The 24,340-nt window shown below is 40.9% G+C and overlaps 1 protein-coding gene across 1 annotated transcript in view; it reads left to right on the top strand.

Annotated features, from left to right (window-relative positions):
• LOC125172293 (cytochrome P450 4X1-like) overlaps positions 1-20,875 on the top strand; it is a 50,807-nt gene extending 29,932 nt beyond the window's left edge. Inside the window, exon 13 of the mRNA XM_047870113.1 lies at positions 20,835-20,875. The gene's annotated coding sequence lies outside the window, so the exon portion shown is untranslated. The remainder of the gene's footprint in view (positions 1-20,834) is intronic.
• Positions 20,876-24,340: the final 3,465 nt, after the last annotated feature.

Below are 24,340 nucleotides of genomic sequence, written 5' to 3'. Positions count from 1 at the left end.
GGTGACTTCCATGTTTTCTGCTTTTTAGAAATAGTTTTTGGAATTTCACAAGTAATAAGTGAATAAATGCTCACAGTAAAAGATTTCCAACACTAGAAAAGCATGTAAAGTAAAAAGTAAAAATCCCACTTCACATACGCTACACGTCTCTGCCCTGACCCATGCCCTGACACATCTACACATTTTCCTAAAAACAGAATAGTTTGGTGTGCATTCTTTCAGAGTTTTTCCTATACATTTCATATATGTATGTATACATTTCATACATATGTAAGTATGCATTCTTATAGATGGAATCATATCCATATTATTCTTGTTTTTTTCACTTAATAAAAAATACATCTTGTTCCTAATCAATGGATTCATAATATTTTATAACATGGATATACTATAACTTATTGAACTATTTTCTTATTATTGGATATTTACACTATTTATAGTTTTAAAAACATGCTTATTGGCCATTTGTGATTATCTTTGTTTTGTTGTCTGTGATTCATACATCATCTATGCTTATTTTCCAATGAGGTTGTTTGTCTTTTTCTTACTGATTCGTATGAGTTCTTTAATATTGTGGATAATAGCCCTTGATTGTAACTTTTCTTTATAATTTTCCCCATTCTTGCATTTTTATAGGAATACATTTATGGTATCTTTTATCATACAGAAATTCAAAATTTTCATGAATTAAGATAAATAAACTTTTCTTTTTGGTTTCTGGGATTTGAATCTTAGATAAGAAAACCTTCATTTGGAATATTATCAAGATAGTCTACAGAGAAAGACAGATACCGTATGTGGTTTTCATTCTAATGTAGATCCTGAGAAACTTAACAGAAGACCATCGGGGAGGGGGAGGGAAAGGAAAAAAAAAGTTAGGGAGAGAGGCAAACCATAAGAGACTCTTAAAAACTGAGAACAAACTGAGGGTTGATGGGGGGAGGGAGGGAGGGGAAAGTGGGTGATGGGCACTGAGGAGGGCACCTGTTGGGATGAGCACTGGGTGTTGTATGGAAACCAATTTGACAATAAGTTTCATATTTTAAAAAATTTTTTTAAATAAATTAATATTAATAATTTTTTTAAAAGATAGTCTACAGATTTCCCTGGTGGTAACAATGCTTGTGAAACCTGAGCAGGAATTTTTAATAATTTCCAAATAATAACCATAATAATAATAATTTCCAGATTCATTGCTCATTTGATGTTTATGTGTCCACTGCATGTCAGATATTATGATAAGCATTCAGTGAATGCACAGTTATGATCCCTGCCCTCATGGAACTTGTATCCTTTTTAAAATTTTTTTAAATTTGTTTATTTTGAGAGAGAAAGAGAGAATGAACAGGGAGGGACAGAGAGCGTAGGGGACAGAGGATCTGAAGCAGGCTTTGTGCCCACAACAGAGAGCCTAATGTGGGACTCAAACTCATGAACCATGAGGTTATGACCTGAGCTGAAATCAGACACTCGACCTACTGAGCCAGGTAGGAGATTGTTTCCTAAAGTGCAAGTTGGGTAACAAATCATTATGAATTTCACTAAGTGCCATGAAGAAAATAAGTGGGCCGAGCAAGACAGTAATGAAGGGGCACTTACTTTAGATTGGGTTGTTTAGAAAGCCCTCCTTAAGAAAGGGACATATAAATTGAGGCCTCAGAGGGGTGGAAGCTGCTTCTGTCCTTTCTCAGATGTCCCCCAGCAGCAAAATTATGGGCAATGAACTGGACAATTTAGCCCTGAAACACTTCCAGTCACAAAATGAATAAATCATGGGAAGAAAAGGCACAGTATAGGGAATATAGTAAATGATACTGTAATACTGTTGTATGGTGGCAGGTGGTAGCTACACTTGTGGGGAGCATAGCATAGCAAAACATATAGAGAAGTTGGATCACTATGTTGTACACCTGAAACTAATGTAACATTGTGTGTCAACTATACTAAAAAAAATGTTTTTAATAGCCCTGAAACAAACAGTAGTATATTGTCCTCGCCAAGTGAAAGCAAACTGACTTTGACTATCCGGATGGATAAGAAATGAAAATAAAGTACTGGTCACATCCAATAACAGCTCACTACAACAGAAGTATGCCCAAATAGAGGAGCTTAAACAAGATAAAAATTCCTTTTTCTCTCACATGAAATTGAGGAAATAGGTGGTCCAGAAATAGTAGGGTAGTTCGCTGTACAAGGTCACCAGGTATCCAGGCTCTGTGTATCTTGTTCTCCATCTTCAACACATGGTTTTCAATAAATGACCTAAGATGGCTGCTAGCTCCTGCCACCACACCTGTCTTCAAGTGGGAGGAGGTAAAAGGGAATGGGAAGGCAATCACCTTTCCTCTTTAAGATATTAGCTGGAGGGGCACCTGGGTGGCTCAGTTAAGCGTCCAGCTCTTGGTTTCGGCTCAGGTCATGATCTCACAGTTTGTGGGTTCGAGTCCTGCGTTGGTCTCCATGCTGACAGTGTGGAGCCTGCCTGGGATTCTCTCTCTCTCCCTCCCTCCCTCTCTCTCTGTTCCTCCCCTGATCATGGTCTCTCTCTCTCTCTCTCTCTCAATCTCAAAATAAATAAATAAACCTAAAAAAAAAAAAGATATTAGCTGGAAGTTGTACTTATCACTCTGTTCACTGCTCTGCCAAAAACCCAGTCCCTCCCAAAGCTGAAAGGGAAACTGGAAAATGTGGTCTTTAGCTGGCAACCACATACTCAGCTAAATCTTCTATTTCTGTGAAATTGGAGAAAGGATGCAGAAGGAACACCAAGCCACAGACAGCCTATCATTTAAGCACGGACTGGAGCAAATCCTTGAAAATAGGAACAATATCAAGGATAGTGCTGACCATGAAGGTGTCATAACATTTAGGTTTAGTTATCAAGAGCCAGCACTCAGCAGGCCATACAGGTAAATACTCAGTCCCAAGCCAGGAATGGATGGGGTGGGCAAGCATCCTGAAGAAGTCACATAGGCTTGGAAAAAATACTCGGATTCTCTCTTCTTGTCCCCTCAACTGAAAGACAGCACACACACAAAAACATATGCTCAGTTTCTTCAACACTAATATTAAAGTCTACAAAGGATAATACACTCAACAGAATTGTAAGTAATATCAAGTATCATGTTTTTATTCTTTACCTTTTGTGACTCATTGGCCTTTTTACAAATCTAAAGAAAATTGTGGATCTTCTCCAGAAATATGTATGTACTTCAAGCACCAACAGAGTTTGTGATTTCAAGATATTTGTGGACTCCTTGAGCCCAGGCCTGGACCCAGTTGATAGCCCTTCCTCTATCTTCACATCCTTAAGAACCTTATCAGATGGCTGTATCTAGTAATGGAGGCACCCATTAGTTCAGGAAGCAAGTCACTTCATCCCTAGGCAGCTATTACTAACTGTTTCAGGATTTTGAACGAAAACCTTCCTTCTTGTAACTTTCGCCCATTGATACAGCTCAAAATTTCTTTATCAATATGTAGTTTTCAGAGGCCTTTTACCACCATTACATAATTAGATCTTTATCCCCCCCGTTGTGATGTACACATGCGTTATTATCATATTCATTTTCCCAATGAAGAAAAGGAAGTCCAGCAAGATCAGGTAACATACCCAATGTCTCTTGGTTACTGAATAGCAGACCTAGAACTCTGGAGCCTTGGCAATTCTTTAGGTATTTAGAGATAGTTCTCATGACTTTCCAAGCCCTCATGTGTTTCAGCTCTATAGTTTTAACAAATCAGATGTGGGCTTGCACTAGCATCCACTGCCATGAAGTCAAGATGCATAGAACTGATGGTATTCATGGCAATCATCCTGGAACTTTCTTCTGTACCTACTCTAATCTGGCACCCATTTAGGCTCTGGCATGTTTTCTCTCTCATTTACAATTCCATTTCTGGTATTTTGATTTGACATTTGCATTTTGGATTATCTCTCCAACTCCTGACTCTCCTTTTCTTCTCAAAGAGGAGGCTTGAACTACACTTTCCCTCAGGTCTCATTAACCATTCAATGACCCAGCTAGGTGCTGGCTAGTGCTTCAAGCAGGCCCATCTTATCCCCCCATGAATGGGGATTCAGACCTCTAACTCTGTCTACTTTTCTTCATGCAACATCATCCTCATATCCAACACTTTCCTGGTTTGTCTCTTCTTAACTCAAACTAGTTGGACAACATCCTTCTTAAAACATGATGCCCGTACATGGACAAAATAATCCAAGATGTTATAAGTTTCTTTCTCCTGACATCCAAGACTGCCTCATGTGGGGACACCAGTGATATTTGGTGAAACCAGAATGCATGTTTAGTCAACACTCCAGGAACCAGAGTCTTCTTGAGAACAACTGTAAAAGCTGAAGAAAATGGTCCACAGCTCTCTGGAGAGCCTGCAAAAATTGAGGCCTCACCACTGTAAATCCATTTAGAATAAAATGTGAGTATCTCCCCTGAATGGATCAGTATAGCTTCCCTGGCAATCTCTAAAATATATAACAAGAACACTGATCTCTTCCTTACTTCTCCCCACAACAACCCATTGTTGTATGAACTACTTTGCTAGCCACCCATAAAGGCCTCCATCCCTAAAGAATGCTCTCAGATGCACCTTCTAGGCTAGAAACAGGCTGTGCTGAACCACCCACATTCCCTTTCTTTTTCTCACCTGAGACTAGTGACGTTTGTTTATGGAATACGGAGCTATAGCTGCCTAACTAAATCTAACTATGGATTGGCCCCAGCTGTAGCCTTCATAACTCTGGATACCCTACTACATGGTAGACACCCAAGACGTATTTGTTTAACGAATGAATGAATTCATGGACAGATGAATGAACAAATGAACTATGACCACAAGGTGATCTCTCTCCCCAGCCATCATACTGACTGGCTAGCCAACGAAAGTTATTTATGTTCTGGGAAAATAAATGTTGCAGCTCTGATTCAATTATGCCATCAGCCTCAGCCGCAGTTTGGAGAGATACTATGTGGCTTTGTGTGGTTCCTTCCCACTGCAGGCACATGCTTCAGTCTGCCCTTACTCTTCGCTCATGAATACTTATTGAACACCTGTGTGCCAGGTGCTGTTCTAGCCACTAGAGACATTGTAATGAATAAACAGACAAAGACTGAACTCTTGACACTTATATTCTAGAGAGGGCACAGAGAATTAGAAAATAGATGAATAAATCAATACATTTGTTAGGTTTAGTCTAGTTTGTAAAAATCATCAAACCCCCAAATTGAAGTGGCTTACCACAACACAATAAAGGAAGTTTATTTTTCACTTACATAATTGATCAATATAGGTGTTCCTCATGGGCTGGCAGGCTTTCACACTGAGATTTGGGGGGCCAGTCTCTTTTCATCCATGGATCTGCTATCCCCTTGAGTTTTGGAGTTCTCTGTATCCATCCAGCAGAGAAACAGAGTGTGGAGAAAGTACACCTGTTTCTTCCTTGCCTTGTCTCAGATGTGATACACATCACTTCTGAGTATGTTGTATTACTGAGGACACGTCACAAGGATGAGAGAATTGGAAATGTGGCCCCTGATTGGACAACTCTACATTACGGAAGAAGAAACACAAACATTGTCCCTCTCTGTGCCAGTCTATCCCTTTGGCCACCAAATATCTGGTTTATTTTATTCTCAAATACAGAGTACATTTACTCCCTCTGTGAGGATGACAACAAAAGTCCTATCTTGCTGGATATTCAAAATCTCTGGGTGATGCTCATTTCTCTTCATTAGGCCTGGATGGGACTTGTTGTGTTCCTGGGGTCTATGAACTAAAAGATAAGTTCTCTTTACTTAATGGTGGAGCAGAGACAGGAAAACGGTCAACTCTCAACCCTATCCCAATAAGACTATATTTCCTGGATGTTCTTGCTATTAGGTGTGGTTGTGTGACTTAGTTTAGGCCAGTGGGATATGAGCAAAATTGACGTGTGCAACTCTTGCATCATGCCATATTGTAAAACCAAGCTGCTTGCCCTAGATCTCTTCTCCCCTTCCCAAGGGTTGGAAGGATTTGGGTTGATTTTGATAACTGACCGTTTGGGCCACTTGTTTTTTTTCTGCTCCCATACTTTAAATTCTACCCTTTAAATTTGACTCCTATATAAAGTGGAATTCACACAAAAAAGAGAGTGAGCCTAAGAAACCCTAGGCACATACCCTCAACCCCAATAAAAGCAGAATACTAGGCCCACTAGTGCTCTTTCTCTTTACCTGCATCCTTGCTATGTGGCCTGAGCTATGCTATGTAAGTTACAGGTCTTGTAAGTAATAAACCTTTATTTTTTTTAAGTCCCATGATAGTTGTTGCAGAAGAGTATTTTGCAATCATAAGAACCACAAGGGCTGGTCCAGCCACAACATCGGTTATTGATAGGCTGAGACCAGCACAAAACACTCCCATACTTCTGGGGCACCTGGCTGGCTCAATCAGTAGACTCTTGATCTCAGGATTGTGAATTCAAGTCCCATGTTGGTGTATAGCTTACTTTAAAAAAAGTTAACAAACTACTAAAACAATAAAACACTATGATATTTCTTTTTTTTAATATAATTTATTGTCAAATTGGCTAACATTCAGTGTGTACAGTGTGCTCTTGGTTTGGGGGGTAGATTCCCGTGATTCATCACTTACATACAACACCCAGAGCTCATCCAACAAGTGCCCTCCTCAATGCCAATCACCCATTTTCCCCTCCCCTCCACCCCCTCATCAACCCTCAGTTTGTTCTCTGTATTTAAGAGTCTCTTATGGTTTGCCTCCCTCCCTCTCTGTAACTATTTTTCCCCTTCCCTTTCCCGATGGTCTTCTGTTAAGTTTCTCAGGTTCCACATATGAGTGAAAATGTATGATATCTGTCTTTCTCTGACTGACTTATTTCACTCAGCATAATATCCTCCAGTTCCATCCATGTTGCTGCAAATGGCATGATTTCATTCTTTCTCATTGCCAAGTAGTATTCCATTATATATATAAACCACATCTTCTTTCTCCATTCATCAGTTGATGGACACTTAGGCTCTTTCCATAATTTGGCTATTGTTGAAAGCACTGATATAAACAATGGGGTATATGTGCCCCTATGAATCAGCACTCCTGTATACTTTGGATAAATTCCTAGTAGTGCTATTGCTGGGTCATAGAGTAGTTTTATTTTTAATTTTTTGAGGAACCTCCACACTGTTTTCCAGAGTGGCTGCACCAGTTTGCATTCCCACCAACAGTGCAAGAGGGTTCCCATTACTCCACATCCTCACCAGCATCTGTTGTTTCCTGAGTTGTTAATTTTAGCCACTCTGACTGCTGGGAGGTGATATCTCAGTGTGGTTTCGATTTGTATTTCCATGATGATGAATGATGTTGAGCATCTTTTCATGTGTCTGTTGGCCATCTGGACGTCTTCTTTGGAAAAGTGTCTATTCATGTCTTCTGCCCATTTCTTCACTGGATTATTGCTTTTCAGGTGTTGAGTTTGGTAAGTTCTTTATAAATTTTGGATACTAACCCTTTATCCAATATGTCATTTGCAAATATCTTTTCCCATTCCATCTGTTGCCTTTTAGTTTTGTTGATTATTTCCTTGGCAGTGCAGAAGTTTTTTTATCTTGATAAGGTCCCAATAGTTCATTTTTGCTTTTAATTCCCTTGCCTTTGGAGATGTGTCAAGCAAGAAATTGATGTGGCTGAGGCCAAAAAGGTTGTTGCCTGTTTTCTTCTCTAGGATTTTGGTGGTTTCCTGTCTCACATTTAGGTCTTTCATCCATTTTGAGTTTATTTTTAACACTACCATAGTTCTATGTTCTTCTTTATCCTCCCCCCAAACAAAACAAACTTACATTAACTGTATTAATGATCTAACAACCACCCAATTACTAAAGCCAGAGAGCCATCTACTTTCCTCCTGTCCTCATTCATCACACTCATTCACAAAGTCTACTTCCTAATTTTCTCTCAAATTCAACCACTTTTCTCCATTTTTATTATCAACACATTCATTCACTGATTCATTTGTTGACTCTACTGTGGGCTAGGAATCTAGAAAACTGAAGATATCAAAGATAATTAGGCATGGTTTTTGACAGAGAAGAGTTTTCAGTATAGTGAGGAAAAAGGTAATAAAACAATGCTTATAATACACTGTGAAAATCCTGTTCCTCAGATTTGCCGAGGGTGCAATGGAAGCATTGGGAAGTGGTTGCTAATCAGCCATGTGGTGATGGTGAGGGTAAGTCAAGTAGTACATGCTTCTCAAAGGATGTGATGCCTATTTTTGTAGACCCATACTATCAGGCTGGGCTCTTTCATGAACATGTCAAGCAGCAATATTACTTAGAATTAAGGAAATAATTTTCTGTGAGACCTCATGTTGCTAAGTGATCATCTCAACTAATCCAACATTACTTTACTGAAAAAAACTCGTACATAAAGGATGCAAGAGGGAGAATTGCCATTAACACTGATTCCAAAATGGTCAGAGAACAATCCTCCATCAAATGCCCTTAAGGGACACTCTAAGTAGTTAAGTGCTAGTAACATCTCTAAAGATAAGTTTTAGCATCACCATGGAAACGACTCCCCTCAAATATACTAATGAGATGACAATGAAGACAGCTGTTGTATAATGAACACAATATGGACAGAAGCAAAATTACCAAAAGAATGATCTAGGAAGAGACCAAGAAAATTTTTCAGCCATAGGCTTCTTGAGATAGAATGGAAAAGGACCTATAAAATTCTCATATGGAGTTTGAGTACTGTCTGTAAAGTTCTCGTAGTATCCAGCCACCGCTATGTACCATAAATTGGGTTTTGATTATGCCGTCTAGTTTCTCAGCTGACACTTCTAGTGCTTGTGCAGACCTCAGGGAGCTCACAAACATCAACCAAAGATCGTTAAAAATCTTTAGAATTGTTTTCCCTCCTAATATATTGGAGAGTGTAGAGGAACACTGTAAATGACTGGAAACTTTCCATGAGGGCAACAATTTTAGAAGTCCCAACATTTACAATTAATATTTTATTACTTGATCCCCCCAAAAGTTCATTAAATGAAACCTGTAGCTTTTGGTCCGTTAGCCTTTCTCTCTATTGTTCTACAGCTTTTGCTTTCTTTTCTCTATTTCCTGCCATCTCCTTCCTTGCATCTGGCTTCCTTCTCCTTTCCTTCTTTCACCTGTGCCCTCTCTCTTCAATTGCTTTCCTTCAAGAGTTGGTTTTATCTGTTTGAAGACTGAATTAAGATTCTTTTCTACTAAGTCACACTACCAGGAAGATAATTTCCTCCAACAGACTTTTGACTATAGTCACATATTCTTGGCACATTCTTTCCCCAAGTTTATTGCATATTGGTTGCTGAATGTGATGGTTAACTTTATATGTCAACTTAACTAAGCCTCAGGGTCCCAGACATTTGCCCAGACATTATTCTGAGTGCGTTTGTGACGATGCTTCTGAATGAGCTTAATGCCTGAATCAGTAGACTGATTGAAACAGATTGCCCTCCCCAATGTAGGTGGGCTTCATTCAATCAGCTGGAAACCTGAATAGAACAAAGAAGCTGAATGAGAGCAAGCACTTCCTGCCTGACTGCTGGCCTGGGAAATTAGTCATTTCCAGCCTTCACACTTGGACTGAAACATTGGTTCTTCTTGAGTCCTAAGCCTGCTGGCTTTTGGACCAGAAGTATACCATCAGCTCCTTTGTTCTCAGGCCTTCAGATTCAAGCTGGAACTACACCTTGCCTCTCCTGGGTCTCCAAGTTGCTGACAGCATATCTTAAGACTTTTCAGACTGGGAGATCCTGGGAAGATGGCGGCGTAGGAGATCGCAGGGCTCACCACGTGTCCTGCTGATCACTTAGATTCCACCCACACCTGCCTAAATAACCCAGAAAACCACCAGAAGACTAGCAGAACGGAGTCTCCAGAGCCAAGCACAGATGAGAGGCCCACAGAAGAGGGTAGGAAGGGCGGCGAGGCAGTGCGCGCTACACAGGCTGGCAGGAGGGAGCTGGGCGGAGGGGCGGCCGCCGGCCAAGCAGAGCCCCTGAGTCTGGCTTGCAAAAGTGGAGGGGCTGGACAGAGTGTGTTCTGATAGCAAGCAGGACTTGACATCTGGAAGTTTATAAGCTAACAGCTCTGCTCGGAGAATGGGAGGGCTGGAGGACAACGGGAGAGTTGTTGAGCCCCGGATGACAGATCTCAGCTTGGCGGGGAACAAAGGCACTCACCAGCGCCATCTCCCTCACCCATCCCCCAGCCAAAATCCCAAAGGGAACCAGTTCCTGCCAGGGAACTTGCTTGCACCGCTCAAACACCCAATGCTGTGCTTCTGTGGATCCATCCCTCCGGCGGGTCTGACTCCCTCCTGGTGCCACAGGGCCCCTCCCGAAGTGGATCTCCGAAGGAAAAGGAGCTGAGCCTGCCCCTCCCGCCCCTGTGCACCTTGCCGATCCACCCCAGCTAATACACCAGATCCCCAGCACCACAAGCCTGGCAGTGTGCAAGTAGCCCAGATGGGCCACGCCTAGTGGCCTCCTAGTGAATCCCGCCCCTAGGAGAGGGGAAGAGAAGGCACACACCAGTCTGACGGTGGCCCCAGCGGTGTGCTGGGGGCAAACATCAGGTCTCACTGTGGCCCCGCCCACCAACACAAGTTATTCAAGACAGCACAGGGGAAGTGCCCTGCAGTTCCACACCACTCCAGGGACTATCCAAAATGACGAAACGGAAGAATTCCCCTCAAAGAAAGTCCAGGAAATAACAACAGCTAATGAACTGATCAAAAACAATTTAAACAATATAACACAAAGTGAATTTAGAATAATAGTCATAAAATTAATCACTGGGCTTGAGAACAGTATAAAGGACAGCAGAGAATCTATTGCTACAGAGATCAAGGGACTAAGGAACAGTCAGGAGGAGCTAAAAAATGCTATCAATGAGCTGCAAAATAAAATGGAGACAACCACGGCTCGGATTGAAGAGGCAGAGGAGAGAATATGTGAACTAGAAGATAAAATTATGGAAAAAGAGGAAGCTGAGAAAAAGAGAGATAAAAAAAAATCCAGGAGTATGAGGGGAAAATTAGAGAACTAAGTGATGCACTAAAGAGAAATAATCTACGCCTGACTGGTATTCCAGAGGAGGAAGAGAGAGGGAAAGGTGCTGAAGGTGTACTTGAAGAAATCATAGCTGATAACTTCCCTGATCTGGGGAAGGAAAAAGGCATTGAAATCCAAGAGGCACAGAGAACTCCCTTCAGACGTAACTTGAATTGATCTTCTGCACGACATATCATAGTGAAACTGGCAAAATATAAGGATAAAAGAAAATTCTGAAAGCAGCTAGAGATAAACGTGCTCTAACATATAAAGGGAGACCTATAAGACTCATGACCAATCTCCCTGCTGAAACTTGGCAGGCCAGAAAGGAATGGCAGGAGATCTTCAATGTGATGAACAGAAAAAAATATGCAGCCGAGAATCCTTTATCCAGCAAGTCTGTCATTTAGAATAGAAGGAGAGATAAATGTCTTCCCAAACAGATAAAAACTGAAGGAATTCATCACCACTAAACCAGCCCTACAAGAGATCCTAAGGGGGATCCTGTGAGACAAAGTACCAGAGACATCGCTACAAGCATGAAACCTACAGACATCACAATGACTTTAAACCCATAACTTTCTATAATAACACTGAATGTAAAAGTACTAAATGCGCCAACCAAAAGACATAGGGTATCAGAATGGATTAAAAAAAAAGACCCATGTATTTGCTGTCTACAAGAGACTCATTTTAGACCTGAGGACACCTTCAGATTGAGAGTGAGGGGATGGAGAACTATTTATCATGCCACTGGAAGTCAAAAGAAAGCTGGAGTAGCCATACTTATATCAGACAAACTAGACTTTAAATTAAAGGCTGTAACAAGAGATGAAGAAGGGCATTAGATAATAATCACAGGGTCTATCCATCAGGAAGAGCTAACAATTATAAAAGTCTATGCGCCAAATACGGGAGCCTCCAAATATATAAAACAATTACTCACAAACATAAGCAATCTTATTGATAAGAATGTGGTAATTGCAGGGGACCTTAACACCCCACTCACAACAATGGATAGATCATCTAGACACACGGTCAATAAAGAAACAAGGGCCCTGAATGATACATTGGGTCAGATGGACTTGACAGATATATTTAGAACTCTGCATCCCAGAGCAACAGAATATACTTTCTTCTCGAGTGCACATGGAACATTCTCCAAGATAGATCACATACTGGGTCACAAAAAAGCCCTTCATAAGTATACAAGAATTGAGATCATACCATGCATACTTTCAGACCACAATGCTATGAAGCTTGAAATCAAGCACAGGAAAAAGTCTGGAAAGCCTCCAAAAGCATGGAGGTTAAAGAACACCCTACTAAAGGATGAATGTGTCAGGGCGCCTGGATGGCTCAGTCGGTTAAGTGGCCGACTTCAGTCGAGATCAGGTCATGATCTCATGGTCTGTAAGTTTGAGCCCCGCATCGGGCTCTGTGCGGACAGCTCAGAGCCTGGATCCTGTTTTGGATTCTGTGTCTCCCTCTCTCTGACCCTCCCCCGTTCATGCTCTGTCTCTCTCTGTCTCAAAAATAAATAAATGTTAAAAAAAAAATTTAAAAAAAATGAATGGGTCAACCAGGCAATTAGGGAAGAAATTAAAAAATATATGGAAACAAACAAAAATGAAAATACAACAATCCAAATGCTTTGGGATGCAGCGAAGGCAGTCCTGAGAGGAAAATACATTGCAATCCAGGCCTATCTCAAGAAACAAGAAAAATCCCAAATACAAAATCTAACAGCACACCTAAAGGAAATAGAAGCAGAACAGCAAAGACACCCCAAACCCAGCAGAATAAAAGAAATAATAAAGATCAGAGCAGAAATAAACAATATAGAATCTAAAAAAACTGTAGAGCAGATCAACAAAACCAAGAGGTGGTTTTTTGAAAAAATAAACAAAATCGATAAACCTCTAGCCAGGCTTCTCAAAAAGAAAAGGGAGATGACCCACATAGATAAAATCATGAATGAAAACGGATTATTACAACCAATCCCTCAGAGATACAAGCAATTATCAGGGAATACTATGAAAAATTATATGCCAACAAACTGGACAACCTGGAAGAAATTGACAAATTCCTAAACACCCACACACTTCCAAAACTCAATCAGGAGGAAATAGAAAGCTTGAACAGACCCATAACCAGTGAAGAAATCGAATCAGTCATCAAAAATCTCCCAACAAATAAGAGTCCAGGACCAGATGGCTTCCCAGGGGAGTTCTACCAGACGTTTAAAGCAGAGGTAATACCTATCCTTCTCAAGCTATTCCAAAAAATAGAAAGGGAAGGAAAACTTCCAGACTCATTCTATGAAGCCAGTATTACTTTGATTCCTACACCAGACAGAGACTCAGTAAAAAAAGAGAACTACAGGACAATATGCTTGATGAATATGGATGCAAAAATTCTCAATAAGATACTAACAAATCGAATTCAATGGCATATAAAAAGAATTATTCACCATGATCAAGTGGGATTCATTCCTGGGATGCAGGGCTGGTTCAACATTCGCAAATCAATCAACGTGATACATCACATTAATAAAAGAAAAGAACCATATGATCCTGTCAATCGATGCAGAAAAGGCATTTGAGAAAATTCAGCATACTTCTTTAATAAAAACCCTCGAGAAAGTCGGGATAGAAGGAATATACTTAAAGATCATAAAAAGCCATTTATGAAAAGCCCACAGCTAACATCATCCTCAATGGGGAAAAACTGAGAGCTTTTCCCCTGAGATCAGGAACACGACAGGGATGTCCACTCTCACCGCTGTTGTTTAACATAGTGCTGGAAGTGCTAGCATCAGCAATCAGACAACAAAAGGAAATCACAGGCATCAAAATCGGCAAAGATGAAGTCAAGCTTTCACTTTTTGCAGATGACATGATATTATACATGGAAAATCTGATAGACTCCACCAAAAGTCTGCTAGAACTGATACATGAATTTAGCAAAGTTGCAGGATACAAAATCAATGTATAGAAATCAGTTGCATTCTTATACACTAATAACGAAGCAACAGAAAGACAAATAAAGAAACTGATCCCATTCACAATTGCACCAAGAAGCATAAAATACCTAGGAATATATCTAACCAAAGATGTACAAGATCTGTATGCTGAAAACTATAGAAAGCTTATGAAGGAAATTAAAGAAGATATAAAGAAATGGAAAAACATTGCGTGCTCATGGGTTGGAAGAATAAATATTGTCAAAATGTCAATACTATCCGAAGCTATCTACACATTCAATGCAATCCCAATCAAAATTGCACCAGCATTTTTCTCGAAACTAGAACAAGCAATCCTAAAATTCATATGGAACCACAAAAGGCCCTGAATAGCCAAAGTAATTTTGAAGAAGAAGACCAAAGCAGGAGGCATCACAATCCCAGACTTTAGCCTCTACTACAAAGCTGTAATCATCAAGATATCATGGTATTGGCACAAAAACAGACACATAGACCAGTGGAATAGAATAGAAACCCCAGAACTAGACCCACAAACGTATGGCCAACTCATCTTTGACAAAGCAGGAAAGAACATCCAATGGAAAAAAGACAGTCTATTTAACAAATGGTGCTGGGAGAACTGGGCAGCAACATGCAGAAGATTGAAACTGGACCACTTTCTGACACCATTCACAAAAATAAACTCAAAATGGATAAAGGACCTGAATGTGAGACGGGAAACCATCAAAACCCTAGAGGAGAAAGCAGGAAAAGACCTCTGTGACCTCAGCCGTAGCAATTTCTTACTTGACACAACCCCAAAGGCAAGGGAATTAAAAGCAAAAATGAACTACTGGGACCTTATGAAGATAAAAACTTCTGTACAGCAAAGGAAACAACCAACAAAACTAAAAGGCAACCAATGGAATGGGAAAAGATATTTGCAAATGACATATCGGACAAAGGGCTAGTATCCAAAATCTATAAAGAGCTCACCAAACTCCACATCCGAAAAACAAATAACCCAGTGAAGAAATGGGCAGAAAACATGAATAGACACTTCTCTAAAGAAGACATCCGGATGGCCAGCAGGCACATGAAAAGATGCTCAACGTCACTCCTCATCAGGGAAATACAAATCGAAACCACACTCAGATATCACCTCACGCCAGTCAGAGTGGCCAAAATGAACAAATCAGGAGACTATAGATGCTGGAGAGGATGTGGAGAAACGGGAACCCTCTTGCACTGTTGGTGGGAATGCAAACTGGTGCAGCCACTCTGGAAAACAGTGAGGAGGTTCCTCAAAAAATTAAAAATAGACCTACCCTATGACCCAGCAATAGCACTGCTAGGAATTTACTCAAGAGATACAAGAGTACTGATGCATAGGGGCACTTGTACCCCAATGTTTATAGCAGCACTCTCAACAATAGCCAAATTATGGAAAGAGCCTAAATGTCCATCACCTGATGAATGGATAAAGAAATTGTGGTTTATATACACAATGGAGTACTACGTGGCAATGAGAAAGAATGAAATATGGCCCTGTGTAGCAACATGGATGGAAGTGGAGAGTGTGATGCTAAGTGAAATAAGCCATACAGAGAAAGACAGATACCTATGTGTCCACTCTTATGTGGATCCTGAGAAACTTAACAGAAACCCATGGGGGAGGGGAAGGAAAAAAAAAAGGAGGTTAGAGTGGGAGAGAGCCAAAGCATAAGAGACTCTTAAAAACTGAGGGTTGATGGGGGGTGGGAGGGTGGGGAGGGTGGGTGATGGGTATTGAGGAGGGCACCTTTTGGGATGAGCACTGAGTGTTTTATGGAAACCAATTTGACAATAAACTTCATATATTGAAAAAAAAAAGACTTCTCAGCCTCCATAATCGCAAGAACTAATTCCTTATTTTTTATGTATAGACATAGATATGGATATATAAGCACACAAAAAATGTTATAGAATATTATATATATAGTGAGATATCTATATCCATATCTATATCTATATCTATATCATCTATATCGTGTTGGTTCCGTTTCTCTGGAGAACCCTGAAAAATACACTGGATTAGAACTTCAAATCTGAGTTTTCATTTGTCTAATTGTTCAGTTTAACCAAAGACTAACCAAATTGTCTGTCTACCACTTTCTCTCAGCTTTAACTGCCAAGGTAACCAAGACCCTACAGAATCAGACTAAAGTTGTAGTCAGGGTCAGGAGTTCCTGAAAAGACAAAGCTGAGGCTTTTCAGGCATCTGTCTTTCAACAGGAAGTAAGTCCTTCTGCTATGACTCCTCCTTCACTTATGTGATCATAATCAAGAAATTCTGAGCATACTTACATAACCTGTTTAATACTTCCTACCCTTCAATACAAGTCTCAAGAAATGGTCAAACAAAAGACTCTGGATCAAGGAGATGCTGCCAATGTCTCCCTTGCCTGCTCTAGCATCTTCCTCCGGGAATCTCTCTGAAGCTGGCAACCTTTCAGATTTCCCTATCCCAGGGTCATTCTCTCATCTGCTAGTGTTGGTCTTTTCTGTTCCTACACACATCTCTCCCATTGCTCACTCTTGTGTGAATGCTGATATATTAAGAATGACTTCTTAACATGAGGAAGACGGTTTCTTCTTCATGATCATCAAGTAGTAACACAAGCACTGATAAAGATTCTCCATTGATCTGATTGGTTTTGACCAGGTGCCTTTGGGAATATATAGCATAACTCTGCCTACATCTTCTGTTAATGTTGGTTATGCCTAATTTGATCTACTTCCAAATCTATAATCTGATTCCACTGTTGGCCACTAAACCAAGGCTTTATTCTAAAGTGCAGTTAAATTACTCAGAGACAGTTTGATCCTTTAAAGTCTTGCTTTCATGCTCTGTCATTCCAAAGCAGCATTAAGTCTAGGTCTCATTTTGCCCTACTACTGTGACAAAAATCCCTTCATTACTTGATGGCTTATGAATTCTGAGGTTTTTCACTCTTGCTGATGGAAACACAAAATATCCCCAGATTATGAGCCTTCAGCTTTGTTCCAAGATTTTCCGGTGTGCTTTACAAGCCTTGGGTAACTTCCTATGTGCTGAGTAAGCTTCTTTTAAAGGAATGAAATCCCTTCCTCCCACTAAAAACATATTGTCTCATCTTGCCTGTTCTTAATTATTTCACCAAAAGATAATGACAGAGCCAAAACCTTACTTGGTTCTGAAGCAAATGAACTTACTGGGTGAGACCCACCAGAAGCCTTCCATCTCCTGAATCAGGGTATCACAATTTTTCTCTATGAAATAAATTGGCTCAAAGCACTTCATTTTCTTTAAATATTTTGACTTGTGCTTCAAAGTTGTGTTCACAGTTGAATAACATTATTTTAATTCATAGGGAATTATTTTTATTTTTTAGTTTGTTGGCTCAAAGTATCATGTTTCACTTTTAAAATGGTGTTATTGTATGGGCGCCTGGGTGGCTCAGTTGGTTAAGCATCTGACTTCAGCTCAGGTCATGATCTCATGGTTTGTGAGTTTAGCCCTGTCCCAGAACCTGGAGCCTGGAGCCCAATTTGGATTCTGTGTCTCCCTTTTCCTCTGCTCCTCCCTTTCTTGTGCTCTGTCTCTCTCCTTCAAAAATAAATAAACATTCAAAAGAAAAAATTCTTTTTAATGGTGTTATTGTAGAGGCCCCTGGGTGGCTCAGTTGGTTAAGCATCCGACTCTTGATTTCAGCTCAGGTCATGATCTCACAGTTCGAGCCCTGTATCGGGTTCTGCACTGACATCACGGAGACTGCTTGGGATTCTGTCTCCTTCTCTCTGCCCCCCACCACTCACTTTCTATTTCTCTCTCTCAAAATAAATAAAAATCTTATAAGAAAATTAATTAATCAATAATAAAATAAAATAAAATAAAATAAAATAATGTTATTGTTCCAATCTACAAAGGAAAAACTTGTCCAGTGGGGACTTGGGTTCGGTGGTTTGCTAGGCATGACTCCATGACCAGAATTTCCTGGATCCCCTATGTTCTGGTTAAGCTAAGAAGTGCTCTTAAGTCATCCTTGATCACCATATTAGCTTGTGAGTATTTTTTTAAGTTTATTCATTTATTTTGAGAGAGAGAGAGAGAGAGAGAAAGCACATGCACATGTGACTGGGGTAAAAGCAGAAACAGACAGAGAGAATCCCAAGCAGACTCCATGCTGCCAGCATGGAGCCCAATGTGGGGCTTGAACCCATGAACTGTGAGATCATAACCCAAGACAAAATCAAGAGTCAGATGCTCAACTGACTGAGCCACCCAGTCACCCTGTCTTGTGAGTATTTTAAAATTCACTCTAGAATAGTACTTTATAAGTTGGAGTGGCTTAATAGTACCTCTGATGTGGTGAAAATGTCTTTAGTCTTTTTCTCAATAACCTGTGATCTAGTCTTATCACAAGAGAAATATCAAATTCCAATAATGAGGCATCTTAAAAAATACCTGACCCATACTCACCCAAACTATCAAATGCATCAGAAATAAGGAAAGTCCATGAAACTCCCACAGCCAAGAGAAGCCAAAGGAGATGTGACAACTAAATTCAACACGGTATCCTGAATAGGATCTTGGAACAGAAAAAGGACATTAGACAAAAACCAAGATAATATGAATATAAACTATTGACAATAGTTAATAATAATCTATCAATATTGGTTCATTAATTGTAACAAATGTATCACATTTATGTAACATGTCAATAATAGGAGAAACTGGGTGTGGTGTAGTATATGGGAATTCTATATTACCTTGTCAATTTCTCTATAATTATAAAACTGCTCTAAAAATAAAGTCAATTAAAAAATCCTAGGGTAACTATAAAAAAAAACTACCAAACTAGTAACTAAGTTGGGAAGTTTGAAAAATAGAAGGTTGCACGCTAAAGAATTAACTCATCAGGCTTGAGATGTTCAAACCCTACACATGCCAGAAAACAGACTGGCTTTTGACAGACTCTGGGGAAATAAGCTCTAAGTTCTTAGAATCTCTTGCCTGATGAGTGTCTTTGTTGAAGAGTATCAGTCTGGAGTACTCTCTTGTCCAGAAAGAGAGCAGTACAGAATTGAATACAAGAGAGGCTAATGTCCAGGAGGGGACAAGAGCCCAAACAGGGGTTTTCTCTCTGCATTTATTGAGCTCACAAAATATTACCCACGTGGTGAACATGAAGAAAACAAGATCTTACACACGTGGTCCTGGAGGAAATAATCAAACAGTAATCATTAACTTGTGTGTGTCAGAAGCAAAAGATCTGGGGGGCAAGTGGAGTTTGTGATCGAAGTACAATAGTATATTGGTGTCAGATGGAAAGTAATTTCTTGCAGGTGATAAAACAAGTTTCTCATCATCCCATTACAATATCTCACTAACTAACCTCAGGTGCTTTTGCCCCCATGGTGGCAGCTTTCCACCCTAAACTTTTTTCTAACCCATTTATGTAAGTAGAACCTACATCACCACATGTCCTTGTACACCTGGGGCCTTGGGCCACACAAGAGAGTTTCTGCTAATAAAGTAATTTATGGTAGATGGGGTACCTGGGTGGCTCAGTTGGTTAAGCATCCAACTTCGGCTCAGGTCATGATCTCACAGGTTGTGAGTTTGTGCCCCACATCGGGCTCTGTGCTGATAGCCCAGAGCCTGGAGCCTGCTTTGGATTCTGTGTCTCCCTCCATCTCTGCCCCTTCCCCACTCACGTTCTCTCTCTCTCTCTCTCTCTCTCTCTCTCTCAAGAATAAACATTTTTAAAAAAGATTTATGGTAGAGACCTTAGGCCACGCTGTATCATTTCCACCTCTGGAGAGACTGGAAAGATTGAGTAACTATGGTCATTCACATTCTCCATTCTTACATTACTGACTCCCAAGAAATAAATCCTGGACACCAAGGCTTACGTGAGCTCCTTTGGTGGGCCATTCTTTGTACGTGTTGTCACATGTCATTGCTGGGAGAATCAAGTTCTGTTCATTGGTTCCACTGGAAGAAGAGAGCATGAATCTCGCTTCTAGTCTCTACCTGCCTTTTCCTTTGCTGATTTCAATGTATGTCCTTTCACCGCAATAAACTGTAATGGTGAGTAGAATTGCTTTTCTAACATAGACCCAAACTACAAAAGTGAGCTAAATAATTCTAGAATTTCCATTTCATTCTCTTTTTTTCATTTCACTCTTTTTTATAGATTAAATGATTTGATTCCATTTTTTCTTCTATATTCTAAAACTCATTAGTCATAGTTATTTCAATATCTCTCTCTGGCCACTCAATATCTGGATCATTCATGGGACTATTTCTGTTGTCTGAGGTTATTCTCCTTTGCTTTTTGATCAATTAGACTGTTTCTTGGCATTTCTACTGAGTGTTTATTAAATGAACATTGTGTGCAATGAATTGTAGAGGCTCTGGTTAGTTCGCTAAAGAGTTAATTGTCTTTTGGAAGTCAAATAGTATATTGGCAACCTCATGATGCAGTTAGTGGGAAGTAGACAATTTGGACACAACATTTCCTTTCAGTGTTTGTGGGTTGCTTTGCTTTATAATACTTGTAATTATACTGTACTTTTATTTTCTCTCCATTTCTCTCTACTTTAGAATCTAAAGAAGCTGTAAAGTCACCATAAAATTTGAGAATTAAGGACATGTAGAAAAAGGGACCAATAGACACTGATAGGCATTTTGTATGATGTGATCTTCATCTCTCTTTCCAGGACATATGTGAGAGGCTCATTACCCAGGACCCATATCTGAACTTCTTTGAACACATTTCCTAATGACCCTGGACACCATTATGAAGCGTGTCTTCAGTCACCAGAGTGGTGCCTAGGTGAACAGGTCAGTGACTAAAAGGGGCTAAACTCATTCGCTATCACCTATTTAATCCATTAGCATGCTGCCCCATCTTTTCTCTTCTAATATCTCCAAATTCTGCCTGGAAGCAGTGTTTAACAAAAGCAAAATCATCCCCCTTGGAAAGCACACTTTCCTGCATCACCATGCCTGGTTTATAAATTCAGCCATCAAAACCTCCATTTTAGGGATGCCAGGATAGTTCAGTCAGTTAAGCATGTGACTCTGATTTGGGCTTAGGTCATGATCTCATGGTTCCTGAGATCAAGTTCCAAGGGGGGTTCTGTACTGACAGCGTGGAGCCTGCTTGGACTCTTTCTCTCTCTCTCTCTCTCTCTCTCTCTCTCTCTCTTTCCCCTGCTTGCTCTTTCTCTATAAAAATAAACATTTTTTAAAAACCTCCATTTTAATAAATATTCTCTAGTGGCCAATGAGCACACAGGTTTGTCTTGGGCTTTGCATTGCCTGAAACTTGCATAAAACAACCAGTTGCCATAATGATGATACATAAATGCCAATGATGGATGCTTCTTCAGTGATGGTTGGACAAAAAGTAGCAGACAGGTGGTTCTCAAGAAATAAATGGTATCTGGGGTACCTGGGTGGCTCAGTTGGTTAAGCATCTGACTTCAGCTGAGGTCATGATCTCACCATTCATGAGTCCAAGCCCCACATCAGGCTTGGGCAGAGCTGGCTTCCTATCTTCTGTCTCCCTCTCTCTCTACCCCTTCCCCTCACACACTCTCTTTCCCCAAAATAAAATAAAACATTAGAGTTAAAAAAAAAAAAAAAAGAAGAAGAAGAAGTTCATCTGGGTGGCTCAGCCAGTTAAGCATCTGACTTCCACTAAGGTAATGATCTCATGGCTCATGGGTTAGAGCCCTGAGTGGCGCTCTGTGCTGACAGCTCAGAGCCTGGAACCTACTTCGGATTCTGCACCCCCTCCTCTTTTTGTGCCTCCCCTGCTCACATTCTGTCTCTCTCAAAAATAAATAAACACTTAAAAAAATTAAAGAAATGGTAGCTAAACTTGAGGCAGAGTAGGGCCAGTTGTAGAATCCCAAACTCCTGAACTCCAGCCAGGTTTCTATCCATTAGGGCCACCCCCATGTCTCCTCAGGAATCCCCTGGATCCCATCAATGGTCACTCCACTCAGACCCCCAGGCTGAGCAGACTTCTCTTTCTCAGGAAAAGGAGAGTTGCTGGTCCAGCACCCATCTTCCCAGGGACTGTGGAAGCTTTGCCATCTGGTGGCAATTCAAGATATTACAAGCAATAGGGAGCCGATAACAGGAACAGACATTTGCAAAAAGAAAGCACTGTATTTTGTGAATGAACTTCTGGAAAATGGGCTCAAAGCAAACTGGAATCTTCTCTATCCTCTTATGGTTTACACTGTGGTAGAACTGAGAAATGTAAATGGATTCAACCCTTAGGGAAACTAATAGAAAGCATGTGCCTTTCAAGAGCCTTAGAAATGTTCATGTTCTTTGATGGAGTCATTCCACTCCTGGGAGTTTATCCTAAGGAAGGGTTATTGCTTCAGGGGTTTGATGAAAAAGGCACAATGACTAGGGTCATCCAGATAGAGAGAAGTCAGAGTGCAGAGATCCATGGGAATAGCTGGAAACCAGACCTTTGGCCCCACTGCAGACTGAGCTGGGACATCAGGAACGGGTGGACAGAGAAAGAGACCTGGGAACATGGTCTTCTGGGATGCACAGTTGGGTTTCAGAGACTGGGAGACTAGGCTATTCTTTTCAGGCAAATGGGAGCCCACTGGACTCAGTTGATCTGTCGACCAAGCCTAGGTCTGCCCAGCCCAGCTGGCTTGCAGACTAATTCCAGACCCTATTTGGTAAATAAAGACCTTTGGGAAGAGGTAAAACCATTTTTAATACCCTCAATTGGGCCAGGTGAAAAGAGTGAGCATAGGGTGAGCAATAGCTGGTAGGCAGTGGGAATAGGTGGTGAGTGATTGGCAGATGGCTGTGCATGGTGACCGTAGACTACAGCATGCCAGGTCTTATGCCAGGGCCTTACACTGGACTCTCACTACAAATATGAAGTAGATCCTCTTTTTAATGTCCATTTAAAGAAAAGAAAATGGAGTCCTAGAGAGGTGAAGTGATTTGCTCAAGGTCATGCAATAGATTTAATTGATCTGGGACTAGCTGACATATTCAGCCCATTCCACAAACACCAACCACTTGCTCTGTGCAGGGACTGTGCCAGATGTCCTGGGGGTGTCCTGCCCTCCAGGAGCTCACAGACATAGAGTGTGGTGAGGGAAAGAGGTGTCAGAGAGCCATCCTGAGGGGACATGAGGCTGGCAGAAGGAAAACTATGAGCCCTGCACATGAACAACACAGGCACTAAGATGTGGAGCAGCGTGACAGGGGAGGGAACTGGAGAACTTCAAGAAGTGTAAAGTATGTGGCAAGAGGGGGAGACCGGAAGCTGGAGAGGTAGAAGGAAGCCAAGTCACAGAGGACCCTCAGTGTGGCCATCTACTGGCTGCTCAAGATATTGCGGGCACAACAGAAAGGAAAATTATAATGGCTGTTGCTTTGAATATTTACTATATGCTTTCTGTACATATATTAACTCATTTACTTTTCACCACAACCCTGTATGATGGGAATTGTACCCTAGATTTTCAGCTTCAGACACTGAGGTGCCTTTGTTATGAACTTGCCCAATATCACACTAATATAAAGTTGACAGGGAGGGATTTGCTCAGGAAAGTCTGGCTTCAAGCTCATGCCCATAACCATTAAGCGGCACCTGCCTGGAGCCGTGGAGTTCGTCTCACAGGTGTAAAGGGCTGGGTCCCAGTTGGCTCTGTGTTTGGGACAAGTCTCTCTAGTGGTAGTGTGGAGGCTGGTTTGAGCATGCAGCAAGATTGAAAACAGGAACATAGGAAAAATGGCTGCAAACATCCAGGTGAGCTGGAGACCTGAAACAAGGGAGCTGGAGTGAGGCTGAAAGAGGGAAATCCGGTGTGAATCCTGTCGCTGTCTTGGGTGGATGAGTAGTGGTGCCACTAACAAGAACAGGGGACTCAGGTTGGTGAAAGATCAGGATTCCACTTGGACCTGAGGCACCTAAGGAGTGGTGCAGGAGGCAAGTGGGTACCAGATGGAAGGGTTGATCTGGAAGTTGATACTTCATGGGCAGTAATGGGAATGAACTGAATGCATGAGATCCCCATGTCATTCTTTCAACAAACATGTACTGGAGACCCCCAGTTTTCTGGGCCTGTGCTGGACATTCAGACACTACAATAAACAAGACAGATGTGGTCTCTGCCTCACAGTTCCACGTTCACAGAGAGCAACGCCAATGACCCAACATGAACCAACA

The sequence above is a fragment of the Prionailurus viverrinus genome, chromosome C1 (assembly GCF_022837055.1).
Source record: "Prionailurus viverrinus isolate Anna chromosome C1, UM_Priviv_1.0, whole genome shotgun sequence".
In the NCBI taxonomy this organism is placed as follows: Eukaryota; Metazoa; Chordata; class Mammalia; order Carnivora; family Felidae; genus Prionailurus; species Prionailurus viverrinus.
Note: the sequence above shows the minus strand (reverse complement) of the source record. Positions and strands in the feature narration are given on the sequence as shown.